Source organism: Toxorhynchites rutilus, chromosome 2 (genome assembly GCF_029784135.1).
Source record: "Toxorhynchites rutilus septentrionalis strain SRP chromosome 2, ASM2978413v1, whole genome shotgun sequence".
NCBI lineage: Eukaryota > Metazoa > Arthropoda > Insecta > Diptera > Culicidae > Toxorhynchites > Toxorhynchites rutilus.
This window is the reverse complement of record NC_073745.1, coordinates 125,756,310-125,775,924: the sequence shown is the minus strand read 5'-3', so window position 1 is coordinate 125,775,924 and position 19,615 is coordinate 125,756,310. Positions and strand designations below refer to the sequence as shown.

Below are 19,615 nucleotides of genomic sequence, written 5' to 3'. Positions count from 1 at the left end.
AACACATCCACTTACGATTTTTATTGTGTGCGTACGTAACGTTGAACATTTTTGTTTTGATCCTTGTTTTTCGTGGCCTCAAGTAGATGGGTGTGTGTTTGTGTGTGCACATCCCGACATTCAGACAGCGAGAGCCATTACTGTTGCGTGGGAGTATAGCACGTGAGCGAACGCTCTCCACCCTCCCAACATATCGGTTCCGATCCGCTGTGGGAGGAAGTGCAGGCGGAAGGCATAAACAGGGCAATATTCATCCAATTACAATTATGTCGATGGTTATGGTTGGGTGGGCAGGATTCCAACCACAGGCGAATGATGCCATGCGAAGGAGAGCGAGCGTTTGGATTCTGTTTCATGCTCTCTGTTTTGATTTTTCCTTTCGTAACTGAGCATTATGCAGACGCTGGAAGAGAGTATCGGAGCTCCGTTCGAAGTCCGAACTCTACGCGGCTGGCGGTTTCATCTCGGATACTCGGGACACAATCCGACGGCAACGGGACTCTGATCCACACGACGCAAAGTTTACCTCATCACTTCAAGTGCGGGATACGAGTTGGAAGGATGTGTTTGCGTTTCGCTGCCGCTGATATCGCGGAATTCACTATCAGTTTACAGGAGCAGAGTCGGGCCGGTCTGGACCCAGCAAAAAGTGTCTGAAGCCTGATAGCAGCACTGTCGAAGCCGAGGAGATACAAAGTCAGACACAGACGCTGAGAGTGGGAGAGCATAATAAACTAAGTGATATTAGTGCGGTGTGATGGATGGTCGCTTTCGGTGGATTGAATCGCTTGATTGATATTAAGTGGAAGAGTGGAAAATTGGCATGAAATTGGAGATTTTTGAGACGTTCGGTGGAAATTTGGTTCAGTGAGAAGAAGAAGAATAAAATGGTGAATTGAGTGAAGAGATTAATATATTGATTGTGAGCGCACTAGTTGTTGAATGCATAATTGTGTAAACCGCGTAAAGCGAAGCAATAATTGTTAACGTAAAATTTAGTGACATCGGTAATTTCTACATACTTCAGCCTTCGGAGAATATCATCGCAATTGTATAATGTAAGTGGTAATCATTGAATATAAAAATTAAGCTTTCAATACAAAGAACGGTTGATTACACGGGCCTTCGAAGCACGTGTTTTCAATGTGCATAATTATGTGTACATTTGTAACGAAAACACTCTCTATATGTTATACAGTTATGGCGTTATTATGAACTAATGGTACCAATTCAGAAGGTATAAAAAATATTCAGATTGATTGGGGTTTCATTAGAATAATGTCGAGTAGCAAAGTTTTCGATGATAACTCAATCGATTATATACCGTTCTGAGTCAGATCTAAACTTAACGCACAGGTATTATTTGGTTGATATTTTGAATAAATTAGTTTAATATGCTTTAAAGCTTTCTACTTTGGTACCTATTTGATTGAATACATAGGAAATTATTGAATAAAAATGTTTTTCAATCGAAAGAAATAAGAATCAAACTTCGGACACTTTTTATAAAAAGAATAAAATTTCGGACAGAGTGAATTCGAATTTCGGACACTCGGTTTGCAAAACAGTTTCTTGTGGTTTTAAGCTTAATTTATATTTTGGTAAAATTACTAATGCAATAAAATTATAAAACATGTGAAAATAACAACTACTTGGCCCGTCTAAAAGTGTACTGCAACCTTTTGTGCACACACAAATGTCTTAAAAATTGTCTTCAACCATTGATGGATTGTGAACTTGCAATAGAACTTCTACCACTTTTTAAATTTACTTGAAATAAGTTTCAACAGCCTCTTTTATGATATCTTCAAGCATTTACCCTTTCCCCTATTTTTCCCTAAAATGCTTGTCGTTTATTGATGTCTCTTTATGTTGTAGCTTCATGGTTTAAAATAGGGTAAGGGTTATACTGTTTAAATGATAATTAGATATTTGTATTCAAGCTATTTGTTGTTCAAAGTACTAACATAATTCAAGGTGATTGAAAGAGCTTGAATCTTGATTTTCATAGTAACATAGTTTCATTATTTTATCATTTTAATTTTGTACCAATTTCGCTTTCTTGATTCGTGAATTTGCAGCTTTTCAGCCATTTTCAATTCTTCAAGATTTTCTATCTGCTTCATCACTTATTCCTGCTTCATCAACTTAGCTTATGTTCAGATTTCTTTTAACTCAGTTTTCTGTTTCTTTTCCTCAAGTTTTTGACGCTTCGTCATTTCAATCAACTTCTTCGCATGTGCTACTTCTTTATACAAAATATCCCAGGACTCGCTTGTGGCCACTGCAGGTGTAACGTGAGGCTTACTTTCACCCTGAGTTGATGAGTTGTCAGGATATACGGCAACATAGGGAGGGTTCAACGTTTCTTCAGTTAGAAGTTCACTCAGTTTCACGTTGAACACGAATTATTCTGCTTCCCTCATATCGACCTGTTGGACTGAAGCTGAAAAAAATATGTATTATTTATACAAGATTTAACAATATTTTGGTGCCTTATGTAAATCTACGCGGCAAATCTATAACAAGCCTGAAAACTCACATTGTAGTATCACCAATTTCAACTGCCCGAAATATGAATCGTAGGGAAAAAGTTCGATTCAAATTTCGGACACTTTATTTTGTAATTTTTTGTAGAAAAATTACATTATACTTGATTATATTTTATAGTTAACTGCCGAACTGCGAATGCCAAACAATCACAGTAAACTGTTAACGATGATGAGAACTGATGAAACTCGAGAGAAATTAAAATTTTGATGAACGGTTAAATTCTACGTGCTCACGCTAAACGAACGTCAAACACAAACGATAATGAGTAGTGTTGTTAGATTTTTGCCGATTATGTTATAATTCAAATGTAGATCTTATGTAAAATGCTAGGGGTTACTCTAGAGAATCAATTGTGATATCAGTTTTATAGTTAAACCTTCAGTATATTAGGTATCTCAAGATATTATTACTAAGCTAAGCTCAATTTTCTGTTTCACTCATTAACATCATCAGATTGATGATGGTAATGAGTGTACATTGAAAACGTTGAAGAATGATGAACTATGAATTTTCAGGATAACCATTTTTACTATTTTTTGGTTACAGCTAATTTTTTTTAATTATTTCTGGGTTGATGTTATATATGTCTTACATCGGTCAATAAGTTTATTTTCATTAAGAACAACAATTTTGTGTGTCGTTGGTTTGAATTTTCTCAAGAGTTCCAGTATTCTTGGTGCAGGGAAACTTCGATATAACGTACCCTCTATATAACATCACTCGATATTACATACATTTTACCTCGATATAACGCACACATTTTCAAAGTCCAAAGGAATAATTTTTTGAATATTGTTTTTCTGAATAATAAATTATCTGTATTTTGATACTAAAATTTGATTTGCACTTTTAACCAAACCCGAAGTACAACTGTTTTGTAATTCTGGATTCTAAATGAATAGAATTTTAATCAACAGTAAGAAGGGAAACATCATGAGAAAGGTTGGCTTCGTTTTCTAGTTGAATTTATTCATTAACCTTACTCAAACAGCAACAAAATCAAGCAATATAAGCTACGTTTCTGAGTTCTAGGTTATGCTTCGATATAACGTACAATTCGATACAACGTACAATTTCGAAAGTAAAATGTACGTTATATCGAAGTTACCCTGTATAACTTTCACTGAACGCCTCATTAGATTTTCGTTGGTTGATTGCTAGTCTGGTAACCAAAATTATGATATACATCTGTTAGATAACAAGTGTGCAATCACCGGTGCATCATCCTTGTCTTGGAGTTATTATAAAGAACCAAGTATGAAACCTTTGTTCATAATCACTCAACATTTATCGGCTTCAACTTACACAACATCTAATCTCTAACTATTCTAAATGCGTTTTGAAATAACTTGTTGAGTTGGTCCTGATGTTCGTTTCCTCTAATTCATAATGAACATAAAGGAAAATTTCTCTTATGGATCAATCTAACTCATTTCACTTTTGTCGTTTTTATTTATATTGTTTGGCATTTGAAGATTGTTCAAAAACAATGCATGTTTTATTTGCTTCATAAAATGTGGTTAAAACAGTAGAATTTCCTTTGCAATTCAAATCTACCAAGTTTTTCCAAGCAACCAAAGATTGTGCAATTCTTGTAAATTTTAACAATACGTGAGAGCTAATTTGTATTAGTACACGTTTGTAAAATGTATTTTGTTCATTTTTTTCGTAGTACCGATTCCAGTAATGACCAGCTATTTCTTCGCCAGAGAATGTTCTTCAAAATGTGTTGACAAACACACCCATATTCATGCTTGTCACTTTGAATACATTCGAGATGTGTTCTTCGTCATCAAAATCGCCTCAAGGAATTCCACATATTTACAAGTCATCCCATGTTTCTTCGACTTCAAATCGTTACAGAACCTCTCTTCAACTATTCATGAATCATTCTACGGATTCTGTTGATCATTTATTAGGTAGAACCAGTGTTGCCACATTTCCATCTATGCCAGAGGGATTAAAAATCTTTTTCATCTGTATTTTTTCTTCCAAAAATCTGTACCATGGGAAATACTCCTAGTAGAGAAAAATCTATTTTATTTGCATGAAAATAATACTCATATATTTACTACAAATACTACATTTACATTTGCAAGTCATTCATTTGATGATGCTTATATATATTTTTTTCTGAATCTAGATTACATATTATCATTTATTAAAATTTTTGGCTGTCGGCAAGATGTTTAATCAAATCTCTTGATCTTAAAATAGCGTTCATTGTATCGTTGCTGAGTCGATGTTGAAGCTTGTTTTGGTTCTTGAGTTTTGGTATTGAGAAAAATCGCTCGACAGTTGTCAAGGAGTGAGGCATAGTGAGAACGTTACAAACAAGGCATCGAAGCGCCGAAAAAAATTCGCGAAAGCGAATTTCACCGCATGATGGTGAAATTATTCCGTAAGGAAATCACAAAACGTTTCAGAAACGAATCCTGCTTCCTTCGTTGTGTCCCCGTTTCATATTCCTCCTATCCGATCGATAAACTTTTACTTAGTCGCGGCAATACATACACACACTCTTTACAGATGCACGGGCCGAAGGTTGTGCAGTCCACTGATCATTCAACAAGAGCCAAAGGTTGTACCGCTCATGACAACTCTACACGAGCTGATGATTGCGCCGGCTAGTGACCATTCTATCCTGGATTCCTCGAGTCGAGAAAGACGCGCCACGCTAGATATGGGGTACAGACTAGGGGGGCGTTGCTGATTAATGGTCAGCTGCATCCCAATAGGAAGTATCCCGTGTCGGGCACACGTACAGAGCATCGAAGACTGCAACATACCAATTATGAGAACACTTGTAATACTAACCTCGATCCAACCGCGAGTAATCGGTTACATATTACTAACATAGTTGTAAGACAAAAATTGTCAAAATGTTGGACTCCCGGCCCCGTCAGGCTAACGCCACATGTGCCTTAATAAAATATATATTTTGGAAAAAAAAAAGCAAAAATGCATCTCAAGCTGCCAATAAAATTTGTGCAGTTTATGGACCCGATACAGTTTCCATTTCCACCGCACAACGATGGTTTCAACGTTTTCGTTCTGGTGTAGAGGTCGTCGAAGATCTTTGACCGTATCGACGCATGTGAATCGCTGCTGAATCGCAACAAAATCGACCCGTTTCTGAAGCGGATGGTGACTGGCGATGAAAAGTGGGTCACTTACGACAACGTGAAACGCAAACGGTCGTGGTCGAAGCCCGCTGAAACGGCTCAGACGGTGGCCAAGCCCTCATTAACAGCCAGGAAGCTTCTGCTGTGTGTTTGGTGGGATTGTCAAGGAATAATCTATTATGAGCTGCTTCCCTATGGCCAAACGCTTAATTCGGACCTGTACTGCCAACAACTGGACCGCTTGAAGGTAGCACTCATGAAGAAGAGGCCATCTTTGATAAACAGAGGCCGCATTGTCTTCCATCAGGACAACGCCAGGCCACACACTTCTTTGGTGACGCGCCAGAAGCTCCGGGAGCTCGGATGGGAGGTTCTTTTGCATCCGCCGTATAGTCCGGACCTTGCACCAAGTGACTACCACCTGTTTTTGTCCATGGCGAACGAGCTAGGTAGTCAGAAGTTAGCCACAAAAGAGGCCTGTGAAAATTGGCTATCCGAGTTTTTTGCCAATAAGAAAACGAGCTTCTATAACAGGGGTATTATGAAGTTGGCATCTCGTTGGGAACAAGTCATCGAACAAAACGGCGCATATTTGACTTAAAACAGATGATTGTAACTAATTTTATGAACAAATGAAAATTCAAAAAAATTACCGCAGGACTTTTTTGACAGCCTAATATATAGTTTTATTATTTTGAAGCATACTGTTTAACCACATGTTCTCGACTTCATTCACGAAAAATTCAAATGGTTCAAACATAAATTAGTCTTGGGCTGAATCCGACTCAATAGTTGAATAAATATAATTTGATATAACTAAAAGCTGGCCTTGTGCTTTACCCGACTCAACTAATTCACATCATTACCTTAAGCAGAAATAGTCACGAATCCAACGAGATATTCGTCCTGCACTAACATCTGACATAATATCCAACAGAACTGTTCAGTTCACAATATTCCACTTTTTAATAAAAAATATTCCAATTATGTTTTTTTCGTTTCAATTCTGATTTCAACTTACATAAAACACCTATAAATTGAGCAATTTGTAAAACATGTTTTCAGCCTTACTGGCAGCACTTCCAGGAATAGAGAATGTTCTCTTGTCACCACGTTATACATTGATATAAGCGTCTTGGTCACCGCTATTTTGGCTGTATTAAAATAGCTTCTCGGGCGCAAGAACCCCAATGAACCTAATCACTTTTTTGAAAACATCACTTCCTTCCTGTGCTATTTAATCATGGCAGGATCGCGAATGTGGTATTCCGCTAAATGCTGAAATATATCTTATGCAAAACACCCTCAATATGAGCTCTGTTCGTTTACCTAACTCATCAGAGTTACACTCTAATTCAAGATACCACAGTAAAATCGACACTTTTAGAGAAAAAAATGAAAACTTTGTTACAATCATTTCAAACTATTAAGAGGCTATCTATATACTATGTAAATACTTTAAGAGGCGATAGGGAGGATAGTTGCAAATTTTATGTAATTGAATTGCTCAGATTTCGCTCGGATTCCGGTCTAGAAATCCAAGCCAGCACTTATCGCATTGAAAGGATGTCTCAGGTTGTTTTTTTTCGGGTCACTCCAGAGGCCAGACTCGAGATCAAGCAGGTGATGAACAAATTCTTGTTCCTTGTCCGGAGTAAACACGAGAGTTTTGATCCCAGCTTGGGTGAGCATCCACGGGAGATGTGCCGATGAGCGTCGAACGTAGGGATACCATGAGCTCTTCCAGATTTTGTTGTTGACATGCCCTGTTCATCGTAGGTTTTGGTTGTTTTATCAGTCCAGCTCTGTCGTTTTCTAATCCAAATATAAACACGAGGCATCTAAAAAGGTTAGGAAGCATTTTTCCTGTCAGTGAAACACAAACCAGGTGTCGGTTTTACCCTGACTGAAAATGTCGGTGCTACCCCGAATGGTTACCCTCGAAATTTCAAAACAATGTTTTTGAGCATCGATAAGCAACAAATTTAACTACCTTCTCATAAAATACACTTAACGATAATCTAAGATGAATTAGGCTCACAAAACTTTCCGACTAAAACACTTAAACTCCACTAGCGAAATTTTATTCGGACTAACTTTCGTTTGCTGACCGGTTCTGTTTTATTGTGTTTTTTTTTACAGTGAAGCGACTTCTGCAGCTGTATGGTGACTCGAAACGTTAAAGATGACAAGGGTGTACAGGGGAAATCGGAAAATTAGCAAAAATAGCTTCTAACTGGAAAAATCACAGGGTGTTGGCTTTACCCTAATTTCCCCTAATGTCACAAGTAGGCTAGAAATGTTGTGGCGCAGGGGGAAAAACATCATGGGTATAAATGCCTCACAGAAAAAAGCGTAATTTCTATTAAAAGCTATTTTTCTCGTTTTCGCTTTTCGAAATTTATTTTGAGGTCAATATAGTGGGGTGAAGTCCCCATTTAACGAGTATAAGGAATCGAGGCGGCCCAAGCCGTCAAGATGACACGATCCGAGTCGGCCGCCGGTCTCGCACACAAACCTATGTCCCACTAATTGCCCGGTTATTCTGAAACATAGGATACGGTCCTTTAGCATACGGTTGCCTGGTGAATTACGTTTGCCCGGTTTGAAATATATCGTTTACTGCAATTCAAAATTTTTGCACCACGATCGGAATAAATTGCCACAATTATAGGTATTTTGGGTTGGACATTTAGGGCACAAAATCATCACTCGTATAATTGCGCGTGGTATCAAATGGTTCCATGGTATTTCTAGACTACTTGCAAACGGAACAACCAATTGATGTTCGAAGACTCGTGCGCAAGGACGCCGATTTGGAACAACTCGCATTCATTTCATTCAAAGTTGGAGTAAATTTGGAATGGAAGCAGACTGCTTTGGATCCATCAGTCTGGCCTAAAGGAATTTTCTTCAGGGAATTTTAACATCAGGAATCTAAACGGGATTTTTGGGTGCCAACGAAATATCCAAGGATCGGCGACGGGACTCCTGGTTCTTCTCAAACTCCGATAGCAACACCATCGCAATAAGCAATGATTCTAGCTGTTCGCCATGTCTCCAACCTCATCAAGTAACGGAACGCACAACTAACAGCTCAATGGAAGTCCCCAAGCCTCCCGACACAGTCGTGAACTACTCACATCGCCAGCCGTCTCAGCCGTTCCTTTCCTGTGTTCGGAGCTGGTGAGGGGGTCTTCCAACTTGCTAACTCTGGCAAGTATAAACTCAATACAGCTTCTTCGTTTCCTGTATTCCGATCCGTTTTCAGCGATACCGCGCAAACTAATTTCAACTCCAGTGAGTTTCGTCCAGTAAATTCAACCAGGAATTACATCGAACCGGAATGCATTGCTAAAGCCTCCATGGGAGCCCTGAATCCGCTCGACACAGTCGTGCCCTTTGAAGTATCCTGTCGTCGGAGTCGTTCCGGTCCTGTTGTCGATGATCGGATAGGGGTCTCCCATCCGCCTGCTCAAGGCAAGTACCGCAATGTTAACTCTTTCGATTCTGCTGATGGACTTTGGCTTTCTAGCACACACCAGTCAGTACATACACAAATACGTCAATATACTGAACTACATGCATACTACCAGAACGTTGGTGGTATAAACAGCCGTCTTAACGAGTATCAACAAGCGTGTTCGGATGGCTGCTACGACATCATCGCTTTTCCGGAGACCTGGCTCGACGACCGCACTCTCTCCAACCAAGTTTGCGGGCAGAACGATGAAGTATTCCGCACGGACCGAAATCATCTCAATAGTACAAAATCATCAGGGGGTGGTGTTCTCATAGCTGTCCACCGACGCCGTAAAGCTCACCTGATTAGAGAAACCTCATGGTCCTGTATCGAACAAGTGTGGGTTTCGATAAAACTGGTAGGTAGAAAGCTGTATCTTTGCGTAGTTTATATTTCTCCTGATCGTACTCGGAACGTTGCATTGACCGATGCCCAAGTACAATCGGTGTCGGTAATAACTTCACGTGCGCTTCCAGCTGGCGAAATTGTTGTACTTGGTGATTTCAATCTCCCAAATTTAAAGTGGCAAATTGGATCTGGAAGATTTTTGTACGCTGATGCGACCCAGTCAACCTTCCATGCTGGGACGAACGCCTTACTAGACGAGTACAGCTATAATCTGCTTCAACAAATCAATTCTATTACGAATGAAAATGACCGCATGCTTGATCTCTGCTTCGTGAGCAAACCAGACGAAGCTCCGATATTATCGGTAGCATCTGTGCCTATGGTGAAATCAGTACCTCATCATCCTCCACTTTACCTTACTATGAAAACCAGTACGAACAGTTTTAGCATCGTTCCTACCGCCGTCCACTATGATTTTAAAAGTGCTGACTTTAATAGTATGGTTGATGTGCTTTTAGACATTGATTGGAGTGAAGTTTTGGACAAGGACGACGTCGATGCTGCTGTCTTAACCTACACGAACATTATGAGCTATCTAATCGACAGGTATGTTCCGAAGAAAATCATACGTTCATCCGGTCACCAACCGTGGCAAACCACCGAGCTTCGCCGACTCAAAACGGCTAAGAGGGCTGCACTTAGAAAATACTCTAAATACCGTCTCCCACCTTTGAAGCAACAATATGTACAACTTAACCGTCAATGCCAAAGAACAAGCAAACGATGCCATGTAATCTACCTACGCAGTATTCAGCGGAAATTCAAGAGCAATCCTAAACTATTCTGGAAATACGTCGATGAGCAACGCAAGGAGTCTGGATTACCATCATCTATGTTTCACGATGGACATGAAGCGTCTGACACACAGGGAATATGCAATCTCTTTTCAGCGAAGTTTTCTGGTACTTTCTCGAACGAGAATCTGTCTCAAGACCAGATCTCGAGAGCCACAAGAAGTGTTCCAATACTGAACAGTTCGCTGTTCCGAATCACCGTGAATAATGAAATGCTGACGAAATGCAGCGGCGGTGATGATTCAACAGCCGGTTTGGACCGCGTTGTTGAAGCGTAATTCAGTGGACTTCTTTCGACGTTTTGTGACAATGGATCTATTACCACACTACTGAGTCCAATAGGCAGGCTGCAGAGTGGCACTGAGGCATATTTCGAAGCCTTAGTCGTTTCGTACTGCAGAAAGGGGATCGAAATGTCGGAAACTCGTTATACCAAGTGTGTTGCCCTCGAAGGAAACTATGTTGAGGAATAAATGCAGCTTTGTCCAAAAAAAAAAATTCTTTTTTTTCTAGGATTCACATTCCAAAGTTAATTCTTCTCTTGCCTTGAAAAAGGCTAATAAAAAGATCAAAACTAACTCTTTCGTAGATAAATACAGATAAATAAATTGGAAAAAAATCCAGAGGCTATATCCGAGACACGACCGCTTAGGACGTACGACTACGCAATCTTTTTTTTTTAATTTGTTGGTTTGTCATTTCGGATTTGTCATCGCGGATATTTGCGAATAAAGGGTGTGTCACATCAAATTGCATCACGGAAAAAACGCTGTAGAAAGTCGCCCAGTAGACCGATCCTTTTGAAAATTTTAGACAGTAAATTAAAAACTATTAAACAACTTATGGCATTTTCTTTTTATTCATACTTCGAGCCCAAGCCCGTATGCTCGCACCTTCCTCTTTACCCCGTCCATAAGGTTCTGTACAACGTCAGGTTGTAGTTTTTTTTGAACAGAAATCCATTTTCTCTTGAAGTCCGCCTCCGATTTGACAACTTTTGGGTTCTTCCGGAGGGCCTGCTTCATAATCGCCCAATATTTCTCTATTGGGCGAAGCTCCGGCGCGTTGGGCGGGTTCATTTCCTTTGGCACGAAGGTGACCCCGTTGGCTTCGTACCACTCCAACACGTCCTTTGAATAGTGGCACGAAGCGAGATCCGGCCAGAAGATGATCGGGCCCTCGTGCTGCTTCAATAGTGGTAGTAAGCGCTTCTGTAGGAACTCCATAAGGAAAACCTGCCCGTTTACCGTGCCGGTCATCACGAAGGGGGCGCTCCGCCTTCCGCAAGAGCAGATCGCTTGCCACACCATGTACTTTTTGGCAAACTTGGATAGTTTCTGCTTGCGAATCTCCTCCGGAACGCTGAATTTGTCCTCTGCGGAGAAGAACAACAGGCCCGGCAGCTGACGAAAGTCCGCTTTGACGTAGGTTTCGTCGTCCATTACCAGGCAATGTGGCTTCGTCAGCATTTCGGTGTACAGCTTCCGGGCTCGCGTCTTCCCCACCATGTTTTGCCTTTCGTCGCGGTTAGGAGCCTTCTGAACCTTGTATGTACGCAGGCCCTCCCGCTGCTTGGTCCGCTGGACGAATGAACTTGACAAATTCAGCTTATTGGCGACATCCCGGACCGAACTTCTCGGATCACGTCTAAACTGCTTAACTACGCGCTTGTGATCTTTTTCACTGACGGAGCATCCATTTTTGCCGTTCTTCACCTTCCGGTCGATGGTTAGGTTCTCGAAGTATCGTTTTAGTACTCTGCTGACCGTGGATTGGACGATTTCCAGCATCTTACCGATGTCCCGATGTGACAACTCCGGATTCTCGAAATGAGTGCGCAGGATTAATTCACGACGCTCTTTTTCGTTCGGCGACATTTTTCCAAATTTACGAAAAATTGACAGTGAAGCATGGCCAACGTGATCTATACACTCTTATCTGATTATAAGCGAAAGCTGAAGATATTATTCCTAAAAATTAAATTTCTACATCGTTTTTTCCGTGATGCAATTTGATGTGACACACCCTTTACGTCGAAATTTCATAAATAACTCTTTAGTAAAAAATGTCGGGTACCCTGAAAAGGTTTAGTGGCTTGCGTGGTTTTGTAGAATCATTTCGAGAAGCAAAGATTCTTTCTTACATTTGCGAAAACAATACACTAATTGATCATATGTCGCAATTTGTTTCTTTATATCAGTGCACGCAATGCACTGAGTATTTAACGAGAGGCATCTTCCGTGCATCGCCATTCAACTAGCATCAAACACGCGTCTAACAGATGCACACAGTTGCAGCGATACAAATGAAACATCGAGAGAATGAACGTTTATGAAAAATCGTTTCTCGATTCTCGGTCAAAACCGTCACTAGGAGCTAGGAGCTTGTTGCATCAGAACTAGGATTGGGCGATCTATATAAAAAGATCGATCTTGTCGAATCGATTTTCCAAACGGCGTTGGAATCGATCCACTGATTAAATCGGTACCAAAGAATCGATCTTTATCGAATCGATCTTTGAAAAATCGAAAACTTTTTTTCCAATTTATCTGCTATAGGAGTGTTTTCTTTCCTTTAAACAGCGAATACAAATTTCATATTTATAATGACATATCAAATGCAAAAGTAGAAGATGCGATCCAAATATTGACATTATGTTTGAAAAAAAAATTAGGTGGTCTTTGGTGAGATTGAAATCGATGTATACTGAAAAAAAAAATCTACAAAAAGATCGAAAAAATCGAAAGCAAAAAATCGTTTTTCTTGATTATCTCGAGTAAAAAAGATCGATTCAAAAAATCGGAAATCGGAATGGAAAATTCTCTTCAAGTTCTATGTTCCGCGCAACGAAAACAAGCAACACACTCAAAGCCAAACACTGATGGCTAAAAGCGATCTATAATCATTTACACTCTTCTCTTTTCTCGCCTGCTTTGTCATGGCTTGGATGGTTGTGTTAATTACAATGTCAGATGCACTTCAAGTGAAATATTCGCTAGCGTTCACAGCTCGAGGGGAAACATAAAACACAAAACGAGCAGAATAAGCGACCTGTGTTGTTTCGGGCACAGAAAGATTCTGAGAATTTTCTACAGAGGAGATGCAATATTATACGCTAGCGACAGCTTACTTACTATGCAAGGGTGGAGTTTACTTCGCGAGTATTCTCTTTTCGCTATCCCCCTTCGTTGTTTTTATTCTAGCGGCTGCATAAGTTGCCCGTTATTGACAGCTCTGTTCAGGAAAGCATACAAATGGACAGAACAAATGTATGGGGGAATGGAAATACTTCCAATTTTCATCAATTTATACCATATACGAACCATGGGATTGTAATGTATAGCATATCAAACAAATATTATCTTTGAATATTTCCGATTCGAACGGTATGCAAATCGTTAAAATCCGTTTGCAGCAAAAATAGTTATTAGCGTTTACTTTATTTCATAAAAATGTGACCTGTTTTCTGATTTGGCTGCCTTAATGAAAAACGTAGTCCTACGTAAAAAAATCATGCGTTTCCAAACAGTACATTCAGAATCAGTTCATTTAACTCTTTATGGCACGGTGGTATTAAAAATGTCCCAACCTTTTTGATGCGTAATAACGCATGGTGGGACATTTTTTGTCCCACATAGAAATATTAGAAATATTAGAATTATACGCGCTCATAATCTTTTTCGGAACCTTTTTTTTTATCTGTATTATAGTGACTTTCAACTCACGGAATCTTTTTATTTAAACTAGTTGGCAACACCATTAGCAAATGTGAGAAATATATTCGATTGCGTTGGCAAAGTTTATCATCATATGACAAGTTCATCAAGTGTTAAAACCAAAAAAATTAGTAGTGCAGCTTTATTTAGTGATTTTGTGAGAAAAATAAGTAAGTTTTTTTTATTATACATTACTTCTATATAAGAAACTAAAATTATTTTTAAAGAAATATAGAAACTTTATCCCTTTTTTTTTGTAAATGATGAAAGTGGGAATTTATTTGGCCCACCATGCAAGCTAGCGAGTAAGAAATAAAAACAGGTTTTTAATTTATTATTTTTTTAAATATGTATTTTTTACCCTTCTGATTCAAGATGAACAAAAATAACCTGGATTTTGAAGAAATACCTTCAGATGACAATTCTATAATTAATTCTGAATCTGACGAGGAAGAATTGCTTACCCCAATGAAAAAACGAATTAGACTACTTTCTACTTCAGATGAATCTGAAAGTAGTGAAATAGAAGAAAATGCACCTGTTCACAATAGAAAAACATTTGCCGAAAAGTCTCCAAAATGGAGTTATAACGGAAACACAATACCAGCGGGATATTGCAAATCAAATCCAGATATTGCAAACCTGCAAGACCAAACCTTATGATAAATGACTGTAAATCGTTTCGGTTGGCTTCTAAGTCACATTCATATAAATGATAATATGTTGATTCCGAAGAGAGATACCATTAATTATGACAAACTATACCAAATTCGTTCATTTTTGAAAAAGATACAAGAAAATTTCGAAAAGAATTTTAATCCAGGTCAAAGTCTCGCGATCGATGAATCTATAACAAAATTTAAGGGCGTAGTTCAATGAAACAATATCTCCCGAATAAATCAATCCAAATAGAATACAAATTATGGATTCTGGCAGATAATTCAGGTTATTGCTACAAATTTAATGTATACACTGGATAAATTGACAATGAAGTAACGAAAAACATTGGTGAGAAAATTGTGACTACTCTTACTTCAGACTTGGTTGGAAAAGAACATACTTTTTATTTTGATAATTATTTTACCAGTATAAATTTATTAGTGGACTTGAAATCTAAACAAATTAATGCTTGCGGTTAATAAAACGGGAAAAAATTGCCTAAGTTTAGTAAAAATATCAAACATCGGGGAGAACATGAATCATTAATAAGTGACACGGGAATAATTGTCACTAAATGGGTGGACAATAAAGAAGTTATCATTGTTTAAAATTTTCATAATCAAGATCAATACTCCATAGTACAGAGAGAAAAATGGTCAGGGAATTAGAATACCCATTACTTGTCCTTCATTGATTGCGGATTATAATAATAATATGAGTGCCGTTGATAAATTCAATCAATTGATGTCTAGTTACAGTCTTGATCGCCGCAGTAGAAAATGGTGGCATCGTATTTTGTTTTATTTGTTTGATGCGAGTGTTTTTAACGGATATACTTTATACAAACAATTGGATAGAAATATAACATTAAAAAAATTCAAAGGTCAATGTGCTGAAGGATTTGTTGCACAAGCATTGATAAATAAAAATATATCCAAATCCAAATCACTATCAGTAGAAATAAGTAAATCTAAACCAACGGTTTCATTAGAAATTAGAAGAAAAGATTCAAAGCATCAACCGATACGTTCCAGTCGTAGACAATGTGCGCTATGCAGTACAAAAAAAAAGAGGTTTGCAACATTATGGTCTTGTACTGTAGCAAAGTACCGCTGTGCTTTGGTAAAAATATGTGTTTAATAAATACCATTCATGAGCATGCCCATTTAGCATTCTTCTCATGCTGCACGGTGGGACTATTAGAGTCCCACTTTATAACAAATAACACAATTGAAATATTTATATATTTTTGTATTTTTATTTCAATTTTGAATGGTATAAAATTTCTGTGCAACATGGGTATTTTTATTTTCTAAAACTCTGTGCCTAAAAGGGTTAAAAAACTAACTTTTTTTTTAAAAAAACAACGACCGTTCGTTCAATGTTTCTTTCGTACCGTTCGTGAATGGTTTGCTTGTCTCTACCGTGGAGTATAATGCTCGACTTGTATGCAAACATCCCACAGCGTAAACAACGAACAAAAACTGAAAAACACACCTACTCAATTCGCTAAATTGTTTGTTTTTTTTTCAACTATCTCACTATTTGTGTTATAATAAATTGCTGAATATCTAATGGAATATAGTATAACATATATCGCAATTACGACTGTGCGTTACATGCATTTGAAATATCTTCATTTTTCGTTACATTTTACGTAGAGGGACCCCCTATCAGTGTTGAAAAAAATCGTCTTCGCTAAGCTCAAATGCATAGATTGTCGGGCTAGGTTGCATCGAAAACCTATATACTCCAAACGAAAATCAAAATGACAGATCCAGACAACCAGTGAATATGAGCAAATTAATTTTTGTTTTTCAATATGCTTTGAAGGTTATTTTTCACCCAGTGTCATTTTCATATTGATAATTCGAGACGTCAGAATTGAATCTCATTCTAACTAAATGAATATCAGCTGTTGTTTACTTTTAACCTGAGACTGCTGCGTGCGGATGGTTTTTATTTAGTTCGAAGTTTTATTGTATTGCTGCTTGGAATACAATAAATACAACGTTTAGGGATCGTTCGCGGTTTTTTGCTTGTCTCTATCCAGATGTTTTATGAGCCCGTGCTGCTGCAAGCTGCCGGATGCCGTGTTTGGAAAATTCACTGCCAGAACGAATATCATTTCGAATGTGATGAATTTCAATTTGTTGCTCTATTGGTTCACCATGTCAGTGCAACGGGTCTACACCAGGGTTACCATAATAAAATCTGTGTTTTTGGTCTCAAAAAATCTTTTTATCTGAGTTTTTTTTTCTCAGAAAATCTGTATCGAAATCTGTATTAACCCAGTGCGGTCGTTTGTCTGCTCTCAGACACCATAGCAAAGAAGTATACTAATATTATAATTTATGCAACAATGTATCAGTTCACACTTTTTCTAAACTAATTTCAATGTCTTGTGAGAAACAAAAGTTGTTATCCATGATTGAGAAATGGGTAATAGAAAACTCCATGTATTGCGGCACTGTGTAGATGTGAAGAGCATTGTGATGTACGTTCAAACAGAAAGTTAGAAGGCGAAAGACGCCAAACTAATTATTTTGTGATACATGCGAAAACTAGGACTGCATTTTGGGGACAATATTTTTAATCATAAACATTAAAACCTTGTTTAGTAAATACTTATCAGAAGTTTACAAGAAAACAAGGAATCTTTTTGATCTTACATAATCTCACAAGTAATAAATATAATCTCACAAAGTTATACATCACTACTTTTTCAAGTAAAAAAGACTGCAACCAGTATAGCTGCATTTGGAGACATTTCGAAATTTAATACGACCCCAAAGAGTAATATTCAAAAGTTCAATTTTGAAGGATAATCTTAGCTTTAGTATCATTGATTGGTAGAGTTATTATGAATTTGGCGATGTTGATGGTATTCACGTAAAAAAAACGTTACGTAACGTAAACGTAAAATAATCGCATTCACTGTGCTTTAATAGGAAAAAATAAACAGTGTTATTTATATACTGTAAAGCTAGCCGATGACGTAGACTTTTGCATTTTTTCGACTTAGATTTAACTTTGATTTCATTCATATGTAGACTACACGCTACATATGAATGCCAAAACGACTCTCATTCAGACTGATTCGAACGCTATATGAATAAAATTGGTGAGTTGGGAAAAAAACTTTATTGAGATCATGTTATAACTAATATTGGATCGTTATTTTGAAAAATCTGTAAATCTGTATGAAAATCTAAAAAATCTGTAATCTATATCTACAGATTCTTGGTTTCAAAAAGTCTGAAAAATCTGTATAAATACAGATTATTCTGTAGATATAGTAACCCTGGTCTACATGCCTTCTATTACTCAGGAAAGATTCAGTCTTGGACAGTTGTAAGTGCAATCTGCACTATAATGTAAAGTGTAGTATACATTCGCATCCGCTGAGAATAAAGTTTCCACTTAACATATTTGCAAACTTCTTCGGATAGGTTGAAAAAAAAATTATAAAAGTTGTCTTGTTTATGTCTTTTCATAATCTGAAACATCAATTTAGTGTCCCTTCACATTAAAATGATCGATATCACTCAGCCAAATACAAAAGTTTCTCATGCACTATTTCTTTATTTGCAGAAAACAGCCAGACTTGCGCCAGGTTAAAAAGTATTCGAAAATTAAAATAGTTGACAGTTTACGGTGAGGAACATCGGTTCAGGCACATAATTGCCCCACATAGAGGAAGTAAGTGGGCGAACACATAAACCGTGAATAACAAGCTGCTGAAAAGAAGGAAAATAAGCTCGTTGACAGTGTGTCCCATATGTGGAAAATAAGGTGAACGACGGTGAAAAATTTGCTTCGGTTTTTTTTCCTCTTTTTCCTTTTATTAATATTTTTGAAACGTACATGATGATGATGCGGCTGCTTTCCCTTGGCTGAGCTCTCGGGAAGAATAGAACAAGCGACGGCACAACGTCAAAGTGTATTTTCGTAGCCCCGCTGCAGGCCGTATTCAAGTGCAGAATAGCGAAGGATAAAAAATATCAAAACATTCCCCATACAATCAAATAACATTACTTTACACACCTTTCTCTATAAACGGAGTAATAACATCACATTCCACTAGCCGCTTTTTGGTGTGGCACTTCCAGACGGCAGTCATAAGCTTGGGCTGAGTGCGACTGCTGCGAAGTCTGGAGCAAGTGCTGTTGCCCTGAAAAGGCGAGATCATAGCGTACCACCTCCCACCCATCCACCGCCAGCCATTCCACCCACCACCGATTACAGACCTGGTAGAGAGGGAGGTCGGAAAAGCGCGCACGACGCCGGCTTCTGCTTTCCCCGCTTTTTGGGGCGTGCGGGGGTGTGCTGTTGTTACCGTCAGCACCTTTTTTTTGTTGCTCTCTGTGCTTCCGCTTCACACACTCATTCAGGTTCTCCGGCAATCGGTGGAACGCGGAACGCGCGGAGAGGATACAGGACTCGTATTCCTGCACAGAGCAATCGGGGCGCGAGAGTGAGCTAACCCTCGCCTCACTCCTCCAGTGATATCAACAGAACTCCAGAACTCCATTAAATTGAAGCGGAAAAAAGAAAACTAAAAAAAAACGAGAGTGATAGAGTGAAAGAGAGGGAGAGCGGAAAACGAGGAAGTGAGAGAATTTAACGAGCGATCCGTGAGTGGGAAAGAGAAAAAGAAGCAGCTCAGCAGCAAACGGCAGCGCGGAGGAACACGGAGCTCGTATAATCAATTGGGTAAGTGCACGTTTCGATATCGTAATATAAAAGTAATTTAATTTAACGGATTTTAATGAATGCCAGTAAAACGGGTGGAAAATAAAACGAAGCGGATGTGGTAAATGGGGGGGGGATAGA

The 19,615-nt window shown here is 38.4% G+C and overlaps 1 protein-coding gene across 2 annotated transcripts in view; it reads left to right on the top strand.

Annotated features, from left to right (window-relative positions):
- The first annotated feature begins 470 nt into the window (after nt 1–470).
- Nucleotides 471–19,615, top strand: part of LOC129771462 (LIM/homeobox protein Lhx6-like) — a 357,951-nt gene continuing 338,806 nt past the window's right edge. Inside the window, exons 1-2 of one of the 2 annotated variants that reach the window (XM_055775121.1) lie at nt 471–1,058; nt 18,374–19,495. The gene's annotated coding sequence lies outside the window, so the exon portion shown is untranslated. The remainder of the gene's footprint in view (nt 1,059–18,373; nt 19,496–19,615) is intronic. The other variant, XM_055775120.1, reaches the window with a different exon arrangement.